Source organism: Aegilops tauschii, chromosome 6 (genome assembly GCF_002575655.3).
Source record: "Aegilops tauschii subsp. strangulata cultivar AL8/78 chromosome 6, Aet v6.0, whole genome shotgun sequence".
NCBI lineage: Eukaryota > Viridiplantae > Streptophyta > Magnoliopsida > Poales > Poaceae > Aegilops > Aegilops tauschii.
Genome location: NC_053040.3, coordinates 200517047 through 200538937, shown reverse-complemented (window position 1 = coordinate 200538937; position 21891 = coordinate 200517047).

Here is a 21891-nt window from a genome sequence, read left to right as displayed (position 1 = left end):
AAGGATATAAGTTGGAGATAACCTCAGTCCGGCGCTTCCTTGTTGCTTCGGGTAAGCCGGAGGAGAGGTCTGCGTCTTTGCTGGTCCGGGTCTGCCTCCGGCGCTCATAATTCTGTCGCTTCAAAAGAAATTGAGGATCTTGATAAGCTAAAGGATGTGAAAATCTTACTTTCCGGGTTACTCTTCGAACTTTCCGTCTCGGCAAAGGCTCGGAGTCGAATGAAATTATAGTTACCTCTTCATTCACTTCATGACTTGTTCCAGTGTCCTCCTGCTGATAATCCGTGTCAATAAGATGGTTAAAAAAGGAGCCTAAAGAGTCAAGAGCTACCTCTGACTCGGAGGTGTCTTCCAGACGAAGCAGGTCCGAGGCGCTAGGTTTACTCCCCTCTTACGGGGGGCGGCTTTCCTGGCGGCTTTTTTAACTTTTCTGGCTTTCTTGGCAGCTTCGTGGTCATACTTGACCTTCCAGAATTTATCATTAGCCTGTAAAATACAACAAAGGTTAGTAAGTTAAGACAAAAATTGTTAAAATGGAAGGAGAAGCATTCAGGTCAATGGTTTACCGCTGGAGCCGGGTTAGTCTTGCAGAAAGGGCTTAAGCCCACTCTCCCGCAATCTGCCAGGCTTTCGTTCAGAAGCGACTTGGTTGTATCATCAATGACGTCCTCAGGTAAGTCGTCTGGACTATGACATAGAGGATCATCTTTCTGGCCTGTGTAATCACACATCAAGCCGGGGCGGCGGCTTAAAGGAATCACCCGCCAGGCAACCCAGACCCGGACCAGATCAATACCATTCAAGCCGTTCCCCAGAAGAGCTTTGATTTTCTTGATGGTGGGTGTAAGTGGTTGACGTTCAGCTTGAGATAATTTGTCTGGCAAGGGGTGATTTGATTCCAGACGCAGGGCGCGAAAGCCGGGCAGAGGGTTCTCGTCAGCCGGAGAAGTGTCCTGGCAGTAGAACCATGTTTGGTTCCAATCTTTCGGGTGGCTTGGCGGCTCAGCATAAGGAAAGAGACAATCTCTCCGTCGTTAGATTGAAATTCCGCCAAGTTCCAAGCTAGGCCCATTGGCACATTCATTCTGGCGGTTCAGGTAAAATAACTCCCTAAAGAGCAGCAAGCTGGGTTCTTCTCCGAGGTACACCTCACAGAACACTTGGAAGTTGCAGATGTTTGACACGGAATTGGGTCTGATGTCTTGAGGTCGCAGGTCAAAGAAGTGCAGGATATCTCTGAAGAATTTTGAGTCGGGAGGAGCAAAGCCCCGGTTCATGTGATCAGTAAATATGACAACTTCCCCATCCTTGGGTTGAGGCCTCTCTTCTGACGGGTCAGAAGCACGATAGGACACGACCTCTTTCTTTGGCACATAACCCGTTTTCACGAAGTCAGCTAAGATGCTGTCGGTGACGTTGGATCTAACCCAGTTGCAGGTGATGGGTGCTTTGGGAGCCTTAGGTGGCATTGTGAAAGATGGAAGCCTATGACAAAATAAAGTTTCCGGTTCAAATTTAAGCCGGAGGAAAATTTCAGTTCAGTATTCAAGATGGTGGCTTATGAAAGGGCCTAATGATATATGGTTAATTGTGTCAGGTTATTTAAGCCGCCGTGGATATCATGAGCAATTAAGTTATTTAACTCTATTATGAATGATCTAGAAATTTCACAAAGCATGGCTTCTTTTAAGCCGGCGATATGACCCGCCATGGTTAACAGATGCAGTTTAAACAAGTTTCACAGATTACAGGGGTTATTTTGGATCAAACGATTGTCCAGAAAGAAAAATTTCTAGACCTAAAAAATGATACGGAGAAGTTCATAAGCTCTAAATGAGGTCTTTTTGCAAGCAAAAGGGGTCTGCTAATATTGAAAATGGGCGTGAAACGACTACCGCCGGAGTTGTGCATGACTCTTGGATCAAAGGGAGCCATTGTGGAAGAACTGCGAAGGAATCGCGAGGAACTACGAAGAACGCAGAAGAACTTGTGAATCCTAATGTGGATCTAGTATACGGGACGACGAGGACTTACTGGTGCTGACGAGCAGCGGAGATGCGTCGCGGTCTCTGGTCAAGAAAGGTCGATGCAGCGGCCTTGGTTGGTGCAGACGGGATGCGCGGCGGCGGCGGCGGAGCTCGGGCTCTGGGGTGTCGAGAGGAGGAAGACGATGGAAAGGGAAGAGTGACGAAGACCTGAGGGCCAGGCCTATTTATAAGGGACGGCTGATGAGTGGGCACGAGAAACGAGGAGGCTGAAGACATGATTATCCAGCTGCAGAGGCGCCTCGATTTTCGAGATAGTTATTAAGATAAGGGTCCGTTGAGATACGTTGGACGGAACGTACATTAATGGCGGATGACGTCACGGCGGGTTACCAAGAATCCAGAAGATGACGTCATGGCGGGTTATAACCTTCGCGCAAACAGAAGCCGGAAGATTTTCTCTTAAGGTATTGAAGATTGACATGAACCGGTTCAAATCAATCTGGGGCCTAATGTTGGGGATATAACTACTGGTGTCACCCGCCCAGGAGGGGCCGGGTTACATTGAGACGATCATCGCATGAAGCCCAGAATCAAGCTCGAAGATGGTGGGTCAGTTTATAGGCTTAAGGCCCAGAGGCGGCTTAAGGCCCGTAGTGGTAAACCGCCGTAAGGCGTGACTTGTAGTGTAAGGCAAGAATAGTTAAGAGTCCGAGCCGGACGCTGTTTATAAGCCGGCCGGGACTCTGAGAGCCGCTGGGCGTTAACCTCTCTATATAAAGGGACGACCCGGCGGCGGTTCAGGACAAGTAAGATCAGATCGATAGCCAAGCAGAGCGGTTTAGCTCCTGGTCATCGAAACCCTAAGCAATACCACCTCAACTGGAAGTAGGCTTTTACCTTCAACGTAAGGGGCTGAACCAGTATAATCTTCGTGTCCTTTGTCCCGTTTAACCCCTTTAAGATTCCTAGCGGCGATGGCTCCACGACTAAGTCCTTGCTCAAGGACATCTGCCGTGACAATTCCACGACAGAGCGAGTTTCTGAAACTGAGTATTGTATTGATACACGGACATGCTGCCTTGCTTGAGATTGCGGAACTCCTCACGCTTGCTCTCAACAACACTTTGTGGAATGTGGTGAGCTCTGAAGTCTCGGCGGAAATCATCCCAAGTAATCACACGATCTCCTCTGGAATCTTTGTATTGTTGATACCACTCGGTAGCTTGATCCTTGAGTTGAAAAGATGCGAACTTGACAAAGTCCTCAGGCCTGACATTGCTACATTCAAAATGCTTGTTGATGTCCACGAGCCAATCATCGGCGTCTGTGGCCTCGGCACAGTAGCTGAAAGACTTCGGCTGATTTGCGAGGAACTGGTTGAGGGTAGCGAAGTGAAGCTGATTGTTGCCTTGGCCTTGATTTACTTGATTGCCTTGCCCTTGGGTGCGCTCTTGCAAGAGTTGCAAAATCATCTGAGCATTGGCGTTGGTGGCTGCCATAGATTGCCATGCCTCCGGAGGCGGAGGTGGTGGCGGAGGGTTCGCCTGACTCCCCTCATTGCGTTTCGGATTGTGACGCGTTGGCGGAGCCATCCTGAAGAGGGTGACATCCGTTAGCATCTTGATAGACAGATAGGCAAATTGAATCAACGGATAGAAATTGCAACATATAGTCTTCACAAAAAACATTCAAACAAGGATGAACGAATGAATTCCATAGTAAATCATCACACTTCCATTAAGGTGAGAAGCCACTTGATAAAGGATTGATGAATAAAATTAAAAAAAGGTACGACTGGAACAAATAAGTGGTAAGGATTACCCAATCACAAACCAATTATCTGTGGGAAGAAATGCTAAGAGCTACTTGAATCCCACCTATAAACTCCCGAAACTTTCTGGTTATGCAATCTGGTGTTGGGGATACAGGGGGCACAAAATATATCACCCAAACTAGCAATCCCTAGATCCAGCTGTATCCATCCGTCAACACATAACCAAGAAACCTTCGGAAATCATGTACCTCAACCTTCGAAAAGCATCCATTATACGAGTTATGGCAATACTCCCGAACTCCCGCCCCAGTACTGGGTGGCGTCGAGGTGATCGCACCAACAACTGCATAAAAGAGATTTTCGATGTCGGCGAAACTCAGGTATTCCAGAACTGCAACGATAAAATTGTGACGACAACACCTCGGAGCTCAACTCCCCGGGACACTGCCACAACCCCTAAATGTCAGGAGGCACCAAGAACAATGTTCTCGTCACAAAACCATCGGAACGATTCTAAGATACCCGCGTGATACTAAATTTTTTTTAGTGAAATTTGAGGAGAGAAGAGTCAAAACTTCTACGTCAGGAGGCCTCACTAGAGCGACGAAGGGATTGAGGAGTAAAAAGAATCCTACTCTCCGATATATATATAATCCTAAGACTCAAAATATTTTTGTTCTAGACTCAACAACGCCAGCGATTCGATCAAGCAGGGGGCTCCTAAGTCGGGGATGGCTCTGATTACCAACTTGTAACACCCACGATGCGGCTATATCTCCCACGTGTCGAGGCACGACTTAGAGGCATAACCGCATTGTAGGTATTGTCGCAAGAAGGGTCATCTTCACACAATCCCATGTAATGAACAAGAATGGGATAACGAGAGTTGGCTTACAATCGCCACTTCACACAATACATAAATTAATTCATACATCATCCAAAATCCACACATAGACTGACTACGGTCAAATCCAAATAAAAATAAGATAACCCCAAATGCTAGATCCCCGATCGTCCCAACTGGGCTCCACTACTGATCATCAGGAAAAGAAACATAGTAACGACCACGTTCCTCGTCGAACTCCCACTTGAGCTCGGTTGCGTCACCTGCACTAGCATCGTCGGCACCTGCAACTGTTTTGGTAGAATCTGTGAGTCACGAGGACTCAGCAATCTCACACCCGCGAGATCAAAACTATTTAAGCTTATAGGAAAGAATGGTTTAATGAGGTGGAGCTGCAGCAGGCACTAAGCATATATGGAAGGTAACATACGCAAAAGAGAGCGGGAAGAGAAGCAACGCAACGGTCGCGAAGCTAGAAATGATCAAGAAGTGATCTTGAAACTACTTACGTTCATGCATAACTCAAACCGTGTCCACTTCCCGGACTCCGCCGAGAAGAGACCATCACGGCTACACACACGGTTGATGTATTTTAATTAAGTCAAGTGTCAAGTTCTCTACAACCAGACATTAACAAATTCCCATCTGCCTCATAACCGTGGGCACGGCTTTCGAAAGATAATACCCTGCAGGGGTGTCCCAACTTAGCCCATTATAAGCTCCCACGGTCAACGAAGGATAAACCTTCTCCCGGGAAGACTCGATCAGTTTTGGAATCCCGGTTTACAAGACATTTCGACAATGGTAAAACAAGTCCAGCAAAGCCGCCCGGTGTGCCGACAAATCCCGATAGGAGCTGCACATATCTCGTTCTCAGGGCACACTGGATGAACACTATGTACAACTAAAACAAGCCCTCGAGTTTCCCCGAGGTGGCGCTGCAAGTGGCTCTAGTTTGGACCAGCACTCAGAGGAACACTGGCCCAGGGGTTTAAATAAAGATGACCCTCGGGCTCGTGAAAACCCAAGGGAAAAAGGCTTAGGTGGAAAATGGTAAAACCAAGGTTGGGCCTTGCTGGAGGAGTTTTATTCAAGGCGAACTGTCAAGGGGGTCCCATAAATCACCCAACCGCGTAAGGAACGCAAACTTAAGGAACATAATACCGGTATGACGGAAACTAGGGCGGCAAGAGTGGAACAAAACACCAGGCATAAGGCCGAGCCTTCCACCCTTTACCAAATATAGAGATGCATTAATTAAACAAGAGATATTGTGATATTCCAAAAATATCCATGTTCCAACATGGAACCAACTTCAACTTCACTTGCAACTAGCAACGCTATAAGAAGGACTGAGCAAAAACGGTAACTTAGCCAAATAACGGTTTGCTAGGAGAAGGATGGTTAGAGACTTGGCATGGCAATATGGGAGGCATGATATAGCAAGTGGTAGGTAGCGCAGCATAGCAATAGAACGAACAACTAGCAAAGCAAAGATAGAAGTGATTTCGAGGGTATGGTCAAAGGTTCTCTAAGTTGTCGAAAGCTTGATCCTCGTAAGCGTACTCAACAGGTTCCTCGTTCACGAACTCGTCTCCCGGCTCTACCCACAGCAAGAACACAAGCAATGGAACCACAATCAATCACGGGAAATGCACAAGCAACATGATGCAAAAGATGCATGATATGCGGGATATGATATGCGATGCATATGCGTGCTCCAGAAGAAAAATGATGAACAAGGCAGTAACTTGGCAAACCAAGTATGCCACTGGAAAGATCAGATGATTTTGGTCGAAATCGATGTAAAGATCACCGGAAACGGATGCACGGTTTGCAAATGGCAAGCAAAACAAGAATGACACGATTCTGCGATTAACAGCATGATACCACTTAGAATACATCAAGCAACTATACTACATCACCCCAACATAGCAACAAAACATATGGCAGTAATCTACAGGAGATTCTTGACAAAAGATGAACACTGATCTACGGCTAGATCACAACATAACAGGTTCAAACAAGCATGGCAAAAATTCAAAAGATATCAGCTTAACAGACTTGGAGAAAATACTGGACATGTCAGAAACAGCATCAGGTAGCAATGTTCAGAGCAAGCAATCAACATGCTACAGGAACTTAACAAAGCAAAACAAGACATGGCATGTATCTAGTAAATGCAGAGAACAGAAGTCCCTTACTGACCATGAGCCAAAAAGGATCAGATGATATGATGGCACCCATGTAAACATAGCAAGTTTCGTTAACAGATTTCAGACTTGGCAGAAAACAGAACATGGCATTCACAGAATTATGAAGGCATCTTTTTGAGCTCGATTCACTCATCACAAAGCAATGCATGACAAAACAAGCATACCTACAGCAAGATTGCATGTTTATGAAGCTATCCATGGCAAGAGCAAGTTCATAGCATGTATGGATCAACTACAACAACCTTGGCAAATTTGAATATCATGTTAACTATCTGCCAGGAATATTTTATAGCAAAAGTAGAGAAACATTAAGACATGCTAGGACACTCCATAATTGCAAACAGGGGCATGGATGGATAGCACACAACTATATCTACAAAACATCCTTACTGAACATGCCCAAACGAAGCATGGATCTCACTGTAGACACATGGATACATGGCAATAAAATAACAGTAGTAACAGACTGTGAAAATCCTAAGTCCCTGAAAATAGAAACATCACGAAGCCTAGTTTGCATGCTTGTGCTAGTCACCACATATATCACAAAAATACATGAAATACACCTCTATAAATATGGCATGGCATAGATCAAAACACCTGTAGAGCTCATGCCCATAAGATGCACACATCAAATGTAGCAAAAATAACAAAACATCAAGTTCTGATAAGTAACAGCAGTAAGCATCATATAGCACTCTTGCACCAGATATTTGGGCATCAAGATGGACCCAAACGAGCATGCCACAATGGAACAAAATGAAGAACATCTTGTGACGAACATTTCGATATATAATGCACGCAAAACGGAGCAGTATGCAATGAGATATGATGCGATGAACAGAGCAATATAATGCAAAAACTTCGGGGGGGAAGTCAACCTCTCCAGATCGGATCCGGGCACGGACGTCGAGGTTCACCGGGGTAGAGGGCGACGGCGGCCGGAGCTCGGGGAGAGGGAGGAGGCCGGCCGGAGGAGGAGGAGATGGCGGGGCGGCGTCGCCGGAGCTCGGGGACGGGCGCCAGGGACGCGGGCGACAGGCGGAGGACGGCGGGCGGCGGCGCGGGCCGGCGGACATCGGGGCCGGCGTGGAGGCGAGCGGACGCCGACGGAGCCGCGGCGGCGGTGGCGGGGAGCCGCGCGGGTGGAGGTGGAGGCGCGCGCGTGGGCGGCGGCGGCTCGGGCCGCGGGGGCCGGACGCGGGCTCTCCGGGCCGCGGGCGGTGGGGCGGCGGCGCTGCCACGTGTCGATCTCTGGTTGGACGGGCCGCGGCGGCGGATGCGTCCGGCGCCAGGCGGACTTGTCCGGCGCGCGGAGGAAGGGGACGACTAGGGTTTGGACGCAAATTTCGGAGAGGGAGGTGTTTATATAGGCATAGGGAGCTAGGAGAGTCCAAATGAGGCACGGTTTTCGCCCACACGATCGTGATCGAACGACCTAGAGCATGGAAGTGACTTAGGTGGGTTATTGGGTTGTTTGGAGTGGGGGGTTTGCTGCAACACACAAAAGGCCTTTGCGGTTACCCGGTTAACCGTTGGAGCATCAAACGACCTCCAAATGGAACGAAACTTGACAGGTGGTCTACCAGTGGTATACCAAGGCCACGTGGCAAACCTCGGTCCATTCCGAGAACGTTTAACACCCGCTCACGAAAAGAAACAAGAGGGGTGCGCCAGTGCACGTGGGAGTGTCGGATTGCAAAACGGACAACGGGGAAAATGCTTGGATGCATGAGACGAACACGTATGCAAATGAGATGCGCATGATGACATGATATGAGATGCATGACATGAACAAAATGCAAAACAAAATACAAAACCCGACCACGAAGGGAATATCATAACACATAGCTGAAAATGGCAAGAGTTGGAGTTACAAATATGGAAAGTTACATCCGGGGTGTTACATTGCTGGTCTCGGTTCTTGCGACGGTAGTGGTTCACGTCGCGTTGTGGAAGTAGTGGTTCACGGCGGAGAGGAACTTGGCGTTTCTGCTACCCGGGTCTTCGGCGACGGTAGCTGTGCATGTTCCAACATCAAACTTGGAGGGACACCGACGTCGTGGTACTTGGTGAATCCCAGAGACGGTACTTGATGATCCAGGTATGGGTCTTGGCGGTCTTGACGAATCCAAGTGACACGAGGCACACGTCCACGGTAGTCTTCGGACTTGGGCTCCGAGTAGATGACTTGAGGGTCTCAGTCAGGAGAACTTGTGGCAAAGAAGTGCCCGCGAACGAGACGATGCAGCACGAACAGGAGGCGGATGCCACGCCCAGGCGAGCGGCGGGGCTCCCTGGTCGGAGTCGGTAGGGACGGCACAAGGCGGTGATGAAGAGGAGGTCGCAGGGAGAGCTGTTGGAGGTGGATGCAGAAGGTCGCCGGGCGGCGGAGGTACGGCGGCGCGCCGGTAGTAGGAGGCGAAGGCGGAGATGGTCCGGTTGGGCGACGCGGATGGATCTGAAGGCGGAGACGGCACGTGAGGAGGAGGAGGTCAGAGATGGGTCGTCGTGGCTGGAACCAGGGTGGAGGCGCACAGGAGGAGGCTCGAGGCGCGCTGGAGGTGGTGGTGTTCGCGGGTGCAAGGCGGCCGGTGCTCGGGCTCCGGCGAACTCCGACCAAAACGGAGGGGACGAGCAGTGCGTGGCGCCTGCTAGGCGCGGAGGACGACGGATGCGGGCGCAGGTGCTCGAGGAGCTCCTCTCCTCGAGCGCTCGGGCGACGGGGACTTGGGGAGGAGGAGGCGCGGGAACACCGGTTCCATCCGGGAGCGAGGCGGGGCGAGCTGGGCGGCCTGGACTCGCCGGCCGGAGGGGCGACGGGGCATGGCTTCGGGCGCCATGGGAGGCAAGGCATGGGGCGTGTGTAGAGTGGCGGCGCTGGAGGAATCGAGAGGGAGAGGGGATCGATAGGTGCACGCTAGGGTTAGGAGGGGTTTTAGTGGGCTGTGGGAACGGGTCGGTCTGGTTGGTTAGGCCCAAGAGGCCTAGCTGGGCTCTCTCTCTCCCTCATATTCTTTAGCAGAAAAGAATTAGAGAGAAGAAAAGAAAGAGAGGGTTAGGGAAAGAATTTGCGCATGCGGACAATTTTCCCGGACTCATAAAAATGAGCTTGATCCAAGAAAAATAGAAAGTTAGCATGGGCGTGAAGTTGAATTCAAACTCATTTGAATTATTTTCAAATGAGTGTAGGAAGGAAGTGGGTATTTGGTAGATCCAAAAATGTTGAGAATTTTGGAAGAGCCTCGATAAATGAGATAAGAATTGTTGGCAAAGTTTGAGGCAAGGAACTGAGGTAGAAAAATGCATGGAACTTAAACTGTAAGTGTGTATTGGTTATTCCTAGAGGATGGAATATTTATCATAGCTCCCTAATAATATTGGGAGGGTAATTGTTATAAAGAGAAATCACCATGTGAATTCCCTCGATTTAAATGGATCGAAGATCCATACAATTTATTTATCTGAGTTTTTAAAAAGGGTTGCATGATGACATGATGCGATGCAAGAGATGCAACAAACAAAACAAATCACACGACGAAACTCAGAGCATCTGGAACTCTTCTGGAGCGTCGGTCTCGGGGCGTTACACACAATGACCCGGCCAACGATATATTCAAGTTGAGTTATATTCATGTTCAACTTAAAGTAAAACTGATCGGTGTCATCGCATGCCATGAAAATGCAATAGTACATATGCATCACATATTAACGGAAATGTCTGAGTCAACTATATTCACACTAAGCATAAACATCAATAACTCATGCCACTTTTCTGGCTAGGATAAACTTCACTTTAAACAAAATATTTTCTACCAACTTTTATTATTTTACTCATGCAAGAAAATAACTTCAAGTAATTACTCATATGCATAACAATATTATTCTTTCATCATCACAAATGAATCCTAGTTTCTTTACCAACTAAGTTAGTTTCAAACATTCTGTAAATCAAGCATATTAACTAAAACAAGCACTTAACAGAATATAAATAACATAATAGTTATTTAAATGCATGGATTAAATCTTTCATTCAAGTAAGAAAATCATAAATATTGAGATGGCACCATGAAAATGTTGCTGTGGCTTGCCTTAGTGCAGATGAGGTTCACAAGCCTTCTGGTGATCCTCAAGACAAGCCTCGCCCTCTGAGAATAATTTTAAACACAAGAAGAAAATATCAAGAACCCTTCTAAAAATCACCAGAAAATCTAGACAGCACAGAAAAATCTCATTTTTGGTGAGCTGCTAGATTTGTTTGCAAGGAACACAATGCAAAAAGAATAAATTCATTTGGACTTATGGTTGAAGAGTTATAGCTGTTTGAAGCTCTCTCGAAATATATAAATTTGAATTAAAATAAAACAAACTAGGGGGGGTGACGTCGAAGGCGTAAAGCCTCGGGGCGCCACCACTCGTACCGCTTCGCGCGCGTACTGAGTGGCTGACTAGCAGCCCCCGCTAGTCAGGTGAGGTGGACGGGGAGAGGGGAACAAAGAGTGGCGCGGCTTCGCCGGAGCTCACGCCGGCGGCGAGGGCTCCTTGGCCAAAACGAGAGGGAGGGATCGAGAGAGGAGACGGAGGCGCACCTGCCCATACCCGTAGAGTAGCTAGGGGTGGTCGGACGGTGTCGGAATCGTCCTCTCTAGCAGAGGCAGACAACGGTGGTCGCCAGAGACGAAGACGACGGCGAACAGAGGCAACTCCAGGGGCTCCAAGTGGACGGAACGGCTTCACCGAAGAGTGGCGGAGGCTCTGGAAGGGTCGCCCAGGCCTGGGAGGGGTTGGAGCTACCGCGACGACCCGAGGGGATCGCCGACGAGCTCGTGCTCGGGGACAGCGGCCTGCGGCCTGCCCGGCCGGGCTATGGTTTCCTACGAGGTTGTGGAGTGTGTGGGAGTGGAGGATGATGCTCGAGGAGGCTGGGGAGGGCTCCATTTATAGGCGAGCACCGAGGGGGGTTCGGGCTCAGCCGGTAACACCTGGACACGGCGCCCGGCGACGAGCGGCGTCAGTGAGAGGGGGAGAAGGCGACGCAACTCACGCGGGGACTGTGGGCGAACGAGGACGAGCACAAGATCGAGAGGAAGGTGACAAGCACAGTCCAGAGCGCACTGTTGCGTTGGCCGGACCACGCCCGTGCTTGCTGCGGCGAGCTCCGGCGTCGGCGAGTGCCAGGGGGGAGTTAAGGGGGTTGGGACGAAGATGCTGGCAAGGTTTGGAGCGCTTTGGCAGTCGGGGAAGCGAGCACGCGCGAAACAGAGCGCTCGGCGGCACTCAGAGCGCGTCGACACGCAGGCTGGCATCGCGTACACGCGTGGTCACCGCGTGAGCTCTTCCCTCAGGCCGACCTATGTCCAAAGTTCATGTCTGGCTTGTTGTTCGTGGTAGTTTTGAAGATTACCACGCTTTGGTTTGGATCCAGATGCAGTAGAAAAGATTTCACACGTTTAGTAAGTTTCTGATTAGTAAATTTGAGAGGTTACTGAGGTCAAATGGCTGGGAGTTGGGGTCTGTGCTTTGGAGGCTAGCAATCATCTACTAAGGTGATGATGCACAAGAAAAATCAGCCACAAAGGAGCAAGTAAAATGGTAGTTGCTGTAGAAACCACCATTTCTGTCCAGAACAGAAAATATTTTCTGTAGCAAAAATATTCCAAAAAGTGATGAAATATTTTTGCTCAGGAAGGTGCCCTAGGGTTCAAAGAATATTTGTGAATTTTCTCAGATTTTTGTGGGCAAGAAAAATTGGGGTTGCTTTGGAGCACATTGAGCTAGCTAGGGTTTTAGAGAGGAAAATGAATATTTTTCATTAAAGAAAAATATTCCAAATATTATTTTGGGGTGAACGAGAGAGGGAATGATGATTAGAGAGGGAAATGCGGCACTTGGGTGAAAGCCAAGGGTACCCAAGTGTTTAAGTCCATATGAAAAGATTCAAAAACTCCAACTTTCAAAATAAATCCAAATGAAAATCAGGCAAATAGAAGATGGCAAAAAAACAAGGCTGTCACAAACCTCCCCCACTTAGAATGAACCTCGTCCTCGAGATTCGGTTGCTTGGGAAAACCATTCTGGATAATGTGCCTTTAGAAATTCTTCCCGTTCCCAAGTTGATTCTGACTCTGTGTGATGCTCCCACTGAACTTTGTAGAATTTTCTTATTTTACTGCGAGTGACTCTTTCCATCTGATCCAGAATTCTAACCGGTGTCTCTTCATAGGTTAAATCCTTTGCCAATTATATCTCAGCCATAGCAGTCCTTTTCTCAGGCGGTGATATGCATCGCCTCAATTGTGAAACATGAAACACGTTGTGCACGTCTGCCAATTCAGGGGGTAGTTCTAACTGATATGCAATAGTACTCACTCGAGACATAACTGGAAATGGGCCAATAAATTTGGGTGCCAACTTTCCACGAGTCTAGAATCTCTTGACTCCTTTCATAGGAGTGACTCAGATGTATACGTGTTCTCCGGGTTCAAAACTGATTTGTCGGTGCTTTGCATCATAATAACTCTTCTGTCGAGATTTGGCCAATTGCAATCTATCTCTGATCTCCTTAACTTGTTTCTCAGCTTCCATCATGAGTTCTGTTCCGAAAATACGGCCATCTCCAGTTTGAGACCAATTTAAAGGACTGCGGCACTTACGGCCATACAAAGCCTCGTACGGTGACATCTTTAGACTGGTCTGGAAGTTGTTGTTATAAGAGAACTCAGCATATGGCAGACAGTCTTCCCATTTAGATGCATGGATTAAATCTTTCATTCAAGTAAGAAAATCATGAATATTGAGATGGCACCATGAAAATGTTGCTGTGGCTTGCCTTAGTGCAGATGAGGTTCACAAGCCTTCTGGTGATCCTCAAGACAAGCCTCACCCTCTGAAAATAATTTTAAACACAAGAAGAAAATATCAAGAACCCTTCTAAAAATCACTAGAAAATCTAGACAACACAGAAAAAATCTTATTTTTGGTGAGCTGCTAGATTTCTTTGCAAAGAACACAATGCAAAAAGAATCAATTCATTCGGACTTATGGTTGAAGAGTTATAGCTGTTTGAAGCTCTCTCGAAATATATAAATTTGAATTTAAATAAAACAAACTAGGGGGGTAACGTCGAAGGCATAAAGCCTCGGGGTCCACCACTCGTACCGCTTCGCGCGCGTACTGAGTGGCTGACTAGCAGGCCCCGCTAGTCAGGTGAGGTGGAGGGGGAGAGGGGAACAAAGAGTGGCGCGGCTTCGCCGGAGCTCACGCCGGCGGCGAGGGCTCCTTGGCCAAAACAAGAGGGAGGGATCGAGAGAGGAGACGGAGGCGCACCTGCCCATACCCGTAGAGCATCTAGGGATGGTCGGACGGCGTCGGAATCGTCCTCTCTAGCGGAGGCAGAAAGCAGTGGTCGCCGGAGACGAAGACGACGGCGAACAGAGGCAACTCCAGGGGCTCCAAGTGCACGGAACGGCTTCACCGAAGAGTGGCGGAGGCTCTGGAAGGGTCGCCCAGGCCTGGGAGGGGTTGGAGCTACCGCGACGACCCGAGGGGATCGCCGACGAGCTCGTGCTCGGGGACGGCGGCCCGCGGCCTGCCCGGCCGGGCTACGGTTTCCTACGAGGTTGTGGAGTGTGTGGGAGTGGAGGATGATGCTCGAGGAGGCTGGGGAGGGCTCCATTTATAGGCGAGCACCGAGGTGGGTTCGGGCTCCGCCGGTGACACCTGGACACGGCGCCCGGCGACGAGCGGCGTCAGTGAGAGGGGGAGAAGGCGACGGAACTCACGCGGGGACTGTGGGCGAACGAGGACGAGCACAAGATCGAGAGGAAGGTGACGAGCACAGTGCAGAGCGCACTGTTGCGTTGGCCGGACCACGCCCGTGCTCGCTGCGGTGAGCTCCGGCGTCGGCGAGTGCCAGGGGGAGTTAAGGGGGTTGGGACGAAGATGGTGGCGAGGTTTGACGCGCTTTGGCAGTCGGGGAAGCGAGCACGCGCGAAACAGAGCGCTCGGCGGCACTCAGAGCGCGTCGACACGCAGGCTGGCATCGCGTACACGCGTGTTTACCGCGTGAACTCTGCACTCAGGCCGACCTATGTCCAAAGTTCATGTCTGACTTGTTGTTCGTGGTAGTTTTGAAGATTACCATGCTTTGGTTTGGATCCTCAGTAGAAAAGATTTCACACGTTTAGTAAGTTTCTCATCAGTAACTTTGAGAGGTTACTGAGGTCAAATGGCTGGTAGTTGGGGGCTGTGCTTTGGAGGCTAGCAATCATCTACTAAAGTGATGATGCACAAGAAAAATCAACCACAAAGGGGCAAGTAAAATGGTAGTTGCTGTAGAAACCATCATTTCTGTAGCAAAAGTATTTCAAGAAGTGATGAAATATTTTTGCTCAAGAAGGTGCCTTAGGGTTCAAAGAATATTTGTGAATTTTTTCAGATTTTTATGGGCAAGAAAAATTGGGGTTGCTTTGGAGCACATTGAGCTAGCTAGGGTTTTAGAGAGGAAAATGAATATTTTCATTAAAGAAAAATATTCCAAATATTATTTTAAGGTGAACCAGAGAGGGAATGATGATTAGAGAAGGAAATAAGGCACTTGGGTGAAAGCCAAGGGTACCCAAGTGTTTAAGTCCATATGAAAAGATTCAAAAACTTCAACTTTTAAAATAAATCCAAATGAAAATCAGGCAAATAGAAGAGGGCAAAAAAACCAGGCTGTCACAGGTTGCCATTGTCCAACGGCCCATCCCTGACTGGTGGAGCAACGTGATCTCAATGGGGTACCAGAGCGCCGTTGGCACGTCGGAGGCCTGCCCCAGGTATTCGCCTCTCGGCTCTTCGATGAACAGGTGGCGGCGGCCAGAATGTTGGATGGATCAGCCGTCTCTAGCCAAACCTGGAAAGTAGACATGTCAAATCTACTCGCAGTGCGTTCCGCGACACTCTCCACAAATCCAAGTCCCCGCAAAACAACCTCCGCCGTGCGCTTGGTCCAGGTGTGCCCAGTAACGCCGATGAGCTTGAGGGGCACAAGGAAGGGCATGGAAGCACCTATCGCCTGCCCCTGTCTGAGCCATGGCCGGAGAGAGAGCTCGAACCAGGATGAGGCTGCATATCCACGATCCACCATCAACTGCCAGATGATTGGGTGCTTATAGATGACAAGAAAGTCCTGCGGGTAGAATGCGCAGATTCACATATCGTTGGGGCCAATCCCAAATTCAGCGTGGAGTGCCTCTATAGACGAAGCCAGATCCACTTCTGGCCGCTTTCTAGTGACGGTGACCACAATCGTGCACGCCAAATCGGCTTCCATCCGCACGAGTTCATTGGACGCCTCCATGTAGCAGCATTCAGTCTCGTCTACCGAATCCATGTGCGGGTGCACCAGAGGGCACACCGACGAATCCATCATTGGCCTGGAGAAAGGCATAGAGAAACCGGGGGCAGGGACACTGCCCATCGACTCGCCGTGCACCACTTGACTCCGAGGGCGGATGATCCTGATTGCACCGGCGGGAGGAGGCCCAGGCAGCAGGGGGAGTGGCATGTCCGCGCGCTGGGCCGGCTCCTGATGTGTTGGCGGCTGGATGGGGGCCCTCTCATGCGCTTGGGGCGGCGGCGGAGGGGGCAGCGGGGCCTTCGCCCGGTGACGGAGAACCAGCGGCAAGCGGGCTTGGTGCTCCCAAGGAGACGTGCTCCACGGCCTAGGCCTGGTACAACCCCCGACGATGTGACCTTCTCCGTTGCAGCAGACACAAAAGGTCGGCCTTGTGCAGTCAGGCGAGATGTGGCGCTCATCTCCACGGTTGTAGCAGCGTCCATGGAGGAGGAGAGGGATGCGACTCCTCGGCGGCTTTGAGGTTGGGAGTGACGGCAGGGAACGGCGTCGTGCCGTAGGTATTTGCGGAGAGGGAGTGCTCCAGGGACGCCGCGAGGTCTTGGTCTGCCATGCCGCCTCCGCCGCGGTCCCGACCATAGGGGGATGGCTGCCTCCAGATCCGCCCTAGACGATGGGGTCGCGCGTCGTGCTGACCACATCCGGGAGGACGGTGATGGATCAAATCGAAGGCCGGGGAGGGGGCAGTGGCAAGCCGCTCAAGGAGGAGGACGCTGAGAGGGAGACATGGGAGGCCATGCCCAGCGCACAAGGGGGAGAGCGCACTAGGGGCGGGGAGGTGGATGCCGGTGCTAGAGTGGCAGCCGGCGTTTGGAGCGGCTACTGGGGCCGGAGCAGTGGCCGACGCTCAGGGGAGGGCGAGCTCAGAGCAGGGGAGCGGGAGTAGTCGGCGCTCAACGCGATTGGCCTATGCGGCAAAATTTTGGGAACGACAGGTCATACCTACTACGAATTTCACTTGGAAGTAAAAGGCACCACTTCAGTGCCATTTCTTTGCCTGGTTGGCTGTCCAAAACAGATGTTGGACTTCTGATAGACTAGAGAGGCGCGGACTCGATCATCAGGAGGCATGTCCCTTCTGCGAGCAAGAGCAGGACATCATTGATCATATCCTTCTCAATTGCGTTTTTGTGAGAGAGTTTTGGACCATTGTTTACTCTGGCCTCAACAGAGGAGATTGGATCCCTGACCACCAATCCAGCTTAACGCAATGATATGCCAACAAGCAAGGTATCATGCCTTGCACGAGGGACGTGTGTGCATTGTGATGTTAGTCTTCTGGGAGATCTGGAAGCACCGAAACTCAATTGTGTTTGACGCGGACCAACCTTCCATGACCAGACTAGTCAAGAGGATCGAACAGGAAGGCGCAAGCTGGAAGTAGGCGGGCATCATTAAGGGAGACGTGCAACCACTATTTCAAGCGTTGTCTACGTGGGCCATTGCGAGGAGTTAGGTATGTAATAGGTAGATCGATCGTGGAGTTGGCCTGCATATAATATGTAACATTCAACGTGGAGGGGTTTTCTTCTCCCCATCCTCCCTTTAATATATAGTACACACACTCATGCGTATTTGAGATTTTTTTGGCAAGTTTGCCTAGGCCCTCCACCATAAGTACCGCACCACCACTGTTGGAATCGGGGCTCCGCAGACCCAAGAAGGTTCAAACTCTAGGGCGTGTGCGAAGATCCCAACCAGCTCTAGCCTCAAGCTCACCACCCCACGACCTAACCTCGTCGAGTTCGTGCGAGCGGGGAATAAGATGAACACAAAGATTTACCTAGGTTCGGGCCATCTTGCGGTGTAAAACCCTACTCCTGCTTTTGGTGGATTGACCTTACGAGGAGGAGGATGAACTAGTACAGTGGATGAGCAGCCTCACAAGGGCTCAGGTAGTGAGGATGAATCGGCCCGGGGTCGGATCGGATTCTTTCTACAGTGGTGGCTAACCCATATTTATAGTGGCTTGGTCCTCTTCCCTCATAGCTTAGGCGGGAAGGGATTACACAATGACCAATTCTAAAAGGGGACAAGGGGTACATCTTATTCTAACGAAAGGTGATCTTCGCCTACAAAGCTTCTGGCCATGACACAGCGGTGGGCTAGGCGATGACATCCTTCCTGCTGAGCTCGTGGTCTTGGTCTCGTTGCACAGGAATGGAAAGCTTTGGGGCCTTCCTCGGGAACCTGTGCCTGCCCTTGCTCCCTTAGCATCGAAGAGGAAACTGTCCCCTCTGCGCCCGCTGGCGCCCGCCTGGCCTTGGTCATCATGTCTCACGTCATCACAGCCTCATGAGGCGGGAGGCTTGCATAGAGCTCTCCGCCCCTCGGGAGGCAGGCTCGGGGAGCTGCTCCTCGGGAGGTCTTGGCGTCGTCCGCCTCGCGAGGCCGGGGGACCTCACGAGGGTCTTGTCCTAGAGGCCTTGCCGATGAGCCCGCGTGCTGGGCCGCAGGCGGGCAAGTCTGGGTACCCCCGATCCCAAAACGCCGACAGTAGCTGTAACGCCTCGAGACCGACGCTCCAGAAGACTTCCATGTATTTCGTGTTCGCCGTGTGTTTTATTTTTGTTTGTTGCATTCATCATGTCATCATGAGCATTGCATTGCATGGTTTCTAAAAAACATGCACCCGTTGATAGTTGCCGCTTCTTCCTCGTCTCTGTTGACCTTTCTCAAGACCGACCATTCGTTTGTTGCCCGACCGTTTGACCCTCTCTACACAATACTCAAACCCCTCGCGTGCGTGTCCGAAACTTCTCCGAACCCGACCCAGGCAGTCATGACCGTTGGATTCGGATCATCCCCAAACATCTATAAAACATCATCGTTTCTTATATAGACTCTTCTAGCCTATTTTCCCGGGCCGTCCGATTACGTTCGGAGGGACCGGATACCCCTAAGCTAACCCCTTCCTATAAATAGACCCTAACCCTAAATTTTAGGAGCAATGTCCCATCCATCCTCCTCACGCCGCCACCCACTGACTTCTCCACCTCGTTCCCCTCTTCCTCGGGATCTTGCCCGATCCATTCGAGTCGCCCGACCACCTTCCTGGTTGTCAGCGCCGAGCCAACCCAGTCCCTTCGATCCACCCATCCATCGATCCGGCCGCAGCCTCCTCCTTCCTGATCCACCGGCCAGCCGCCCACGGTCTCCCTCGCCTTCCATGCCCGTCCAATCAGCAGGCCCGCTGCCGCCATCTTCTTCTCGGAGCTTCGCGTCGTCGGAGTCCCGCACAAGGCGCCAAGTTCCTGCCGCCGCTGGCAACAACAACATCGCAAACAACTAGGCTGACCTCTTCCTTCCTTCTCCCCGTGCCCCTCTTCTTCTCTCAAGTCTTTTCCTCTCTGAAACTGCCGCGCCACCATTTTCTTCAGGTACTAGCTCCGCCTGACGCCATGGCCGACGGCCTCCTCAAGTCCGGTCCGCCCCGCCCCGCCTCCCTTCATTCCCGGCTGCCCCACGACCCTGCGTCCCTGCCGAAGCCCGTGCCCGAGATCCGCCGTGTCCCTGCTGCGTCGTCGTTCCTTCGCCAAGTCCCTCGCCAGCCGGAGCTCGCTTTCGCCGCCAGCAGTAGCAGCAGCAACCAGCGCAGCCCCAAGCGCCTGGGGTTTCTCTTGCCCTCCAGCCGCCGTGCCCGCACGCTTCTGGCGAATCTCCGGCCAGCCAAGCTGCGCCCGTTCTTCCCTCCTTTCTTCTCCCTGTCTCTCCTCTCTGAACTCACTCGCTCTCTGTATTTCTTCGCAGGAGCCGAGCCGCTGTCGTCCTGTTCGACTCCCACCATCAGGAACAGGCTCCCCTCGTCAGATCCGGTGGATCCTCGCCGTCGTCCGCCGCCTGTAGGTCCCATCTCGCCGCACCTCCATCCGTTCCTTGCGCCCACGACGCCGAAGTCCATCGTGCCCAGCCGCCGACGCTTGAACCTGCTCCTTCCTCTGTTCTTCAGTAACGAGTGCAGCAGCAGTTCGCTTGTCCCACGCATTGACCGCGCCACGCCAGCGCCTGGGCCGCGTCCTGCGAGCCGACCCAGGAGCTGCATCCTGTCAGCCTGCTGCTACCTCTCCACAGTTCTGGGCAGAGGCCCATGGTGAGCAGCACCCCCAGCCCCTTCTCTCTGTTCAGCCCAGCAGTGCTCCAGATTCAACGCGCTTCTATTTTTTTCCTATCAGCGAATTTATCTAATTATCCAGTAAACCGCATGTTTACAGATTGCACCCTCATGTTCATGCATTTAATAACTCAACAACCGTGCATCGGATTAAAATAAATTATATATGAAAAATGTCTAGAATTTCATCTAGTTTCATAATATGCTGCTCTCATCCATGTTTAAAATGTTTAAACTTGCTGTTTATTTAATTTTGCATAAATGCCATGTTAAAATGATTTATTTCATAACTATTTAACCGTAGCTCCAAATTAAATGTTCTTTATATGTAAATGGGGTAGAAAAATGCCTAGTTTAACATGGTGCACTTCATTTTGCTGTTTAACAACATTAAAATTGTGTTTAGGGCAGAACAGTACCAATTCCAAAATATGCATATGAGGATTTTCCGGAATTGCTATTTGTTGTTCCGGCCTCATTTAAACTTGCCTAAATAGTTAGTTTACTTATGCTTCACCTCTTGCCATGTTAATCAACATTTAATATTGTTGGGTACATAACCGAGAGAGAATTAAATGAGTCATGTGGTGTTTCGTCACTATGCAACTCGTTGCATATTGAGCTCCACTTAATTAGTAGTGTTGTTTGTTGCATTTGTCATGCCACGAATCATTAAACCGGACATGCATCATACTTGTTTGTGCATCATGCCATGTTTATGTGATGGTTGTTTACTATGTTGTTTGTTTCTTTCCGGGTTGCTTCTCTCGTTAGCTTCGGTTTCGTTCCGGAGTTGTGAGGATTCGTTCGACTACGTCCGTTTGTCTTCTTCATGGACTCGTTCTTCTTCCTTGTGGGATCTCAGGCAAGATGACCATACCCTCGAAATCACTTCTATCTTTGCTTGCTAGTTGTTCGCTCTATTGCTTTGCCGCGCTACCTACCACTTGTTATATGATGCCTCCCATATTGCCATGTCAAGCCTCTAACCCACCTTTCCCAGCAAACCGTTGTTTGGCTATGTTACTGCTTTTGCTCAGCCCCTCTTATAGCGTTGTTAGTTGCAGGTGGAGATGATGTTTGTTCCTTGTTGGAACATGGATATGTTGGGTTATCACAATATATCTTATTTTGTTAATGCATCTATATACTTGGTAAAGGGTGGAAGGCTCGGCCTTATGCCTGGTGTTTTGTTCCACTCTTGCCGCCCTAGTTTCCGTCATACCGGTGTTATGTTCCTTGATTTTGCGTTCCTTACGCGATTGGGTGATTTATGGGACCCCCTTGATAGTTCGCTTTGAATAAAACTCCTCCAGCAAGGCCCAACCTTGGTTTTAACATTTGCCACCTAAGCCTTTCCCTTGGGTTCTGCAGACTCAAGGGTCATCTTTATTTTACCCCCTCGGGCCAGTGCTCCTTCGAGTGTTGGTCCAACCCGTCAGCCACCGGTGGCCACGAGGGGCAACTCTAGGCTGGCCTACCGGAAGTTTGGACAATCCGGTGTGCCCTGAGAACGAGATATGTGCAGCTCCTATCAGGATTTGTCGGCACATTCGGG